We start from the raw sequence: 7111 nt of genomic DNA, 5'->3' as shown, positions 1-7111 counted from the left end.
CGCGAGTGCCCACACCGTGGGGCCCGGTCTCCCCGCAGACCCCGGCGCCACCCCACAAAGCCTCAGCCCGCCCCGCCAGAGTCGGAAGCGTCTCCTCAAACCCCGTTATGTTGGACAGGCTGGAAAACCGCAGGGGCCGCTCCACAGGCCCTGGGCACCACCTCGGCAGAGCTCTTAAAGTCCCTGAAATAGCCATTGCCCACGAGTGCCCACACCGTGGGGCCCGGTCTCCCCGCAGACCCCGGCGCCACCCCACAAAGCCTCAGCCCGCCCCGCCAGAGTCGGAAGCGTCTCCTCAAACCCCGTTATGTTGGACAGGCTGGAAAACCGCAGGGGCCGCTCCACAGGCCCTGGGCACCACCTCGGCAGAGCTCTTAAAGTCCCTGAAATAGCCATTGCCCAGAACCTCGAGATGCACCCGAACCCCTGGGTTCACCTTACAAATCCCAGACGTGCTTTGAGGTGCACTGTCATAGTTCCCCAAATGTCCCTGTCTTCCTTGCTTTGTCCTCATTTTTTCTGAGACATCCTCAAAAACTAGGGGGGTTGGGCACGGTGGGGTAATCCCAGCACTTGGGAGGCTGAGGCAGGAGGAGTACTGAGAGTTCAAGGCCAGCTTGGGCTACACGGTGAGTTCAAGACCAGCCTGAACTCCAGTGAGACCCTGCTTAAAGCCTCCAGTGCTGCAAGTACCCACCCCCACTCCCACCCCAGGGCAGACCCAGTCTGGTGTGCCACTCGTGGCTCTCTGCCCAGCCATGGTGCCCAACCTTCCCTTTGCTAGCTGCTGTCTCCAATGTCAGAGGGGCCCAGAGTCAGGTGACCGGGGCTTCAGTCTGGTCTCTGGTGCTTCTTGGCCATTTGACCTTGAGCAAATCATTTCATTGCACTTGGCCTAAGTTTTGCCAGCCGTAAAATGGGTACAGTAAGAATAGCCACCTCACAGAAGGGCATGCGAAAGGCTCAGATATGTCTGCACGTAGTGAGCCCTCACTGAGGGTTACCTCCCACTGTAGTCATTATTTGACAAAGGGCTTTTGTTTTGTTTTGTTGGGATACAGTCTTGCTAAGCAGTTCAGCCTGGCCTGGAACTCACTATGTAGTCCAGGCTGGCCTTGAACTTGAGGTGACCCTCCTGCCTCAGCCTCCTGAGTGCTGGGGTGACAGACCCATACTATCCCAGCTGCGTCTCCATGAAATGTTAACATCTATGGAAACAGCGTGTGTAGAATTGGTTCTCTAGAGCTACTGATTTTATGCTTCTGGGTTCAAACAACAACAGATCAAAAATGCAAAAAAAGAAAAAAAATGTGTTAATCCTAAACATGTACAAACTGATGTTTCCTGTCATCAACCCCTAAACAATATGGGGTAACCACTATGTACATAGCCAGGTGTGGTGCACGCCTGTACTCCCAGCACCCAAGAGGCTGAGGCAGGAGGATTGCCAGGAGTTTGAGGTCAGCCTAGACTACACAGTGAGTTCAAGGCCAGCCTGAGCTACATAGTGAGATGCGATCTCAAAAAACAAAAACAAACCAAAAAACCACAACTATGTATGTAGCACTGACATCTATAAGTCATCTAGAGGTGATTTTAGGTAGATGTGAGCATGGGCGTGGGTTCTACGCAAATACTGTGCCATCTTATATAAAGACCTAAGAAGCTGGGTGTGGTAGCCCATACCTGTCATCCTAGCACTCCAGAGGCTGAGACAGGAGAATTTCCATAAGGGAAGACCCTATCTCAAAGAAAGAAAGAAAGAAAGAAAGAAAGAAAGAAAGAAAGAAATTGAACATTCACAAATTTTGGTAAAAATCATTTTCCAGTGTGTGCACCAAGCAACAGCTATATATCTAGATTATACATGGGATTTAGGCCCTGGAACGCAGCCCATGCAAGGCCCTTGGGTCGATGCTCAGTATTGAAAAAGAAAAAAATGTTCTGGTGTGTGCATGCGTGTGTGTGTGTGTGTGTGTGTGTGTGTGTGTGTGTGTGTGTGTGTGTTTTGGTACCGGGAATGGAACTTGGAACCTTATGCTTGTGAGGCAGGCAGTGGCACCACTGAGCTACATCTCCCACCGTTCTGTTTTGTTTTTTGAGATAGTCTCACTGTACATCCTAGGATGGCTTTTAATTTGAGCTTCTCCTGCCTCAGCCTCCCCAGTGCTGTGATTACAGGTGTGTGTAGCTGTGCCCACCTTTCAGATTCTCTGTAAATCTCCCCTCAGACATGTTCACCTGCTTGTTCATGACCTTGTTGAGAACACACAGTCCCTTTCCTCTGGGGTTGGGTGATCTTTTTTTCCTGGGAAGCAACGTGGCTGTAGGCCTGGCTTCTACCCACTAGGTGTCAGCAGCACCCTTCATTCCACATTCAAATGTCCCCAGACACACACCCTCCCCGCTCCCCGCAAGTTCTGGCCCCAGGGTGGTTCCTGTTCCTGTCCCTGTCCTGGGTGTCCTTGTCCCCTGCCTGGCTGAGCTTCCTCTGCCCTGCTGTCCCTGTATTGTTTGATGGCACAGCAGCCCTGGGGGCCAGGTCCACTTCAGAGATGGAGAAGCCAAAGGACAATGGCTTGGTCAGGTCACCCATCACTAAAGGAGCAGAGCTGGATCATGCGTCCAGAGACTCTGGAATCTCAGCCAGGAGGTGACACAGGCCTTTCACGCATGTTTCCTTCTGGCCTATATTTGTCCCTTCCTTAGGAAGCTAGTCCGGGCCCATGACCTCTGAGCTCCCCATCACTTGCCCACCTCTGTTTCTTTCATTCACCCCTCCTTTCCTCTGTGCTCCTGCCTCCCATTTCTACCACAGGACCTTTGCACTGGTCACGGTCTCTCCTACTAGCACCCTCTTCTATCAGATCCATATACAACATCCTCCTTCAGTTTATTTAGGTCTCTGCTCAAATGTCACCTCCTTGCCTGACCTCAGGCTCCCTCTGTTCTTCACAGCCCACATGTCACCATCTATAATTATCGGGTGGCTTTATCTTTACTGCTATTTCTGCTTCACCCACTGGTCTGGGAGTTGCAGGCAGCAGGACTAGGTCTATGAAATTCTGAGCTGCAGCCAGTCTCAAGCATGCTTTGATAGAATGAATGATCCTGTGACAGGCGAGTAAACTGAGGCTCTGGCAGGGAAGACCGCAGAGCAAGAAAAGGGCAAGGGGATAGAAACAGTGAGGGCAGATGCCTCTCAAAATTCCATCCTCACCTGTCATTCTAGCACTCAGGGAGGCTGAGGCAGGAGGATTGCAAGTTTGCACCCAGCCTGGGCAACTGAGTGACTCAGTGAGTCCCGTCTCAAAATGAAAAACTACAGGGCCAGGGATTAGCTCAGTGGCACTGCGCCTGCCTCACAAGTGCAAGATCCTGAGTTCAATCCCCGGTACCAGAAAAAGAAAACTCTAAATGGCTCAGTGTGAGGGCCCTGGGTTCATTACCCAGTACTGGAGGGAACAAAGCCTCCATCCTCCTCACCTTGCCAAGCTGTGGACGAGGCGCCAGTTTCCTGGACCTGAGTCCCTGGCAGGCAGTCTGTCACCAGCGGAGACGGGGCTGGGTGTGCGGTTTGAGGGCGGCTCCGCTCTCTCCGCTGACGTCATTTGAGGACGCTTTCTCCAAACAGCGCCCCAGCGCCGCACACTCAGCCTGGAAGGCTCACCACGCTCACCACGGCAGCGGCAGCGGGGGCGGCCGCTCATTTTTCAACCTGGTTTTACTGATGAGAAAAAGGAGGCTCAGAGAGGCACGCTGTCTGGGTACAGATCACACAGCAAGTCATTGAGGCTATGGTCTGACTCTTACCCCTGCTCCAGACTGCAGGAAGGTTATCTTGCTTTACCTGCTTGGGACTGAACCCCGGGCCTTTACACTGAGCTACATCCGCACAGCTCCAACCTCCCGACCCCTTTGTTTGGTTTGAGACAGGGTCTCGCTAGTAGTTCAGGCTGGCCTCGAACTGGCAGTGACCCTCCTGCCTCAGCCTCCTGAGTGCTGAGGCGCGCACCACCATGCTCAGAACTGTTTCTTTAACACTAATTCTGTCCTTTCTGGCCGCCTGACCTTGCACAAGTCACTACGCCTCTGTCTTCTGGGTAGGAGTCCAGGGAGGAGGAGGACGCTTGCAGGGAAGGGCGTGGGGAGGCCGTCTTGGGGTGGAGGCTGGGGTCCCTCCCAGCGATCGGGTCCCTCCCCGGGGAGCACGAGGACCGCCCCTCCCCGCAGCCTGCGGTCAGCCGGCCTGGCGCCCGCAACCGAGGCGCTCAATACGCATGAAATAATAATGCGGAATGAGAGGCAGCGGCGCTGGCGGCGGCTCAGGGGCAGGTGACGACCCGGAGCGCTCGCAGGCTGTCACCTCCTCTCCACCCAGCAGGGGGCGCGCGCGGGACCCGCCTACGATACCCAGGCTTGGAGCAGCAGGGAGCAGGGAGCAGGACCCTGGGGAGGACGGGCCGCTTGCTAGAGGTGGACGGGCACCCGGCTCTTCCACCTGCTCCTGGGCCATCGCCCCACGAGGGCGAGGGTTTGGAGGGCTTAGGTGAGGGGTAGGCGTGCGCCGGCCCCGCCTCCGAGCCAGGCACCCCTTCCCCCGCCCAGTCCTCCTCTTCCATCTGCTTGACAGATCAAGGGCGCGGTGAAGCAGCCCCGCGGGGAGCGCCAGGAACGCGACCTCCTGCACCTCCAGGTTGGGCCGGGGCACAAATGCAGTCTCGATAGGGGCGGGACCGTGCCCCTCTCCGGGGGTCCCCAGGGCTCAAGTCTAGGACACAGGCCTGCCCTGTTTCTGGAGGCTGGATGAACTCCAAGGTGGGAGGCTGGCACTGGGCTCCCCCGGCCCACACCCCACCCATGGGTCCCGCTGGAGGCCACACAGGCTCCCCAGAGAAGCAGTGTCCATCGGCACCCTGGGAGACAATCTATCTACTCCCGGCTCGCTGTGTTAAATCCTTCACAAAAGTCCCAGCTCAGGAAACTCTCAAACTGCCCAGCAGGGCCATGCCAACCACAGTCCCACTTTCCTGCCAGGAAACAGGTTCAGAGAGGGCAGGGCGCTCAGGGAAAGACACACAGGGGACCTGGAATCTCAGCTCTGCAGTGCCCCGGCTGTATGAGCTCGGGAGGACAGAAGGGTGACGTTTGCCTATCCGGGCCCCAGTTTTCTCGTCTGTCCACCCAGAGTTCCCTACGGAGCACCTGCCGAGTAAGTCCCTGGCATGGAGCCTGAGACAAAGCCCTTAGAGACAGATGCCGCTCAAGCCCTGATGATTATCACCACTCAGGCTCTGTCTCCTGAGAGCCACCGCTGTGGAGACCCGGGAGGAGGACATCCCTAGGGCCTTAAAAGGGAACGGAGCTCGGCTCTCAGCAACACCACCCCCCCTCTCGGGACAGTGGCTGGAGCCCTTTTGGCTGCCTGCCCCAGGTCCTGGCATTTCCTGTTGATTTTAGCTTTGTTTTCCTTTGGCTCTGGCTCTTCTTTGGTTCTTTTGGGAAACATCAGACTGTTGGGTCGATGTCACTTGTTTCGTGGGGGTGGAGGGCAGGGGTGCTGGGGCTGGGAGTTCCCAGAACAGAAGTAGAGGCAGCTGGAGGCGGTCCCCAGAGAGACCTAGAAAAAGAGGTCACAGCCTAGGGTCACACTGGGGGACTCTTGGTAAGAAGCCCAGATCTGAGTATCTAGCGACGTCCCAAGCAGCAGGCACCCGGGAATGAAGTGAAGTTATCAGTCACCCCGGTTATGGGGATGCACACGGTAGGACCCCGGGGCACCACCGGGGCAGGAACAGTCTCTAAGAATGCCAGGGGGTGAGGGACGGACACCAGTCTTTAGGGCATCCCAGGTGGATAGCAGGGCCAGCGCCCAAGTCAGGGCCCTGATTTTCAGACATGCTCACTGGGCAGATGACAAACGCAGTCACTGAGTCTCACAGGATCCCAGGGAGCAGGGACAGTTCTGGGGACACAGCCACTGTCCCCAAGAGGGTACACGAGACCTTGCAGCTGTCACTGCCTCTGTGGATCACACGCTGACGCCTCAGCTTGTCCCTGGAACACAGACACCACCTCACACTTCCTGTCCTAGAGCACACACCTGGTCACACTCACGGCGCCATCCACGAGGGTAGCCACCCTGTGGCAGTCACCATCACAACCACTGCTCCAGAAGCGCAGTATTTTTGTGGGGTTTTTTGTCCCAGTCGCCCTCCTGGGTGTACACTGCCACCACGTCACGGCCACACCATCTGGGACGCACACACGATCACGCTGCCCCGGTCCCTGTCCCGGAAGCAGACAGTCGCCCCGAAAGCACGGAGTCCCTGGAACACACAGCCACTGTGACAATCACTGTGTCCCCTGAGGACATGCAGTCCCCCTGTGGCAGTCCCAGCCCCTGTGGCGGGGCAGATGGGTCACACTGGCGCCCAGTGTGACTTATCACAACCACAGTATCCTGGGCTCACTAAGGGGCCATGTCACAGCAGCCCAGACAGAGCACTGCCGTGGTCCAGGCAGCCGGTCACACACTCCCAGGACAAACTGAGGTCGAGGACAGGACATACCCAGAGCACCTCTGACACCCCAACCCCGGCATTCCCCCCAAGACACCAGCCCCGGAAGGAGCAGACTCAGTCACTCTGGGCTGGGTCGGTGCGCCCTGGCACTGTCCCGCTTCTGGGGCCCCGGCTCCAGGCCTGAGAGCAGGCTCCGTCCCAACACACAGGCACCCCAGGGGCCCTGTTGGATTTCTGACCCCCCTGCTGCAGGACAAGTCGCCCATACACCCTCACAGAGGCCTGTACCCCAAGAGGACCCTAAATGTCCAGCCGGGAACAGACTGTGGCCCCCTAGAGTGCCCCCAGGACACCCCAAACACAGTGAACCCAGCCCTCAGTAGAGGCCCCCAGAAAAGTCCCTCCAGGTGATACCCATGTCTCCCCACTGTCCGGCACCCACACCATCTAGGACCCTTCCCCAACCCGGACCCTGTTAACCCCGCGTGCACAATGGCGCCCCCTAGGACTCCCCCAGGACTGGCATTAGTAGGTGCACAGGTGGAGACCCCTGTCCCTGACGCCCCCGCAGTTGAACTCCCCTCTTT

This window comes from Fukomys damarensis, unplaced genomic scaffold, assembly GCF_012274545.1.
Source record: "Fukomys damarensis isolate Sample0158 unplaced genomic scaffold, DMR_v1.0_HiC HiC_scaffold_37, whole genome shotgun sequence".
Classification (NCBI taxonomy): Eukaryota; Metazoa; Chordata; class Mammalia; order Rodentia; family Bathyergidae; genus Fukomys; species Fukomys damarensis.
Note: the sequence above shows the minus strand (reverse complement) of the source record.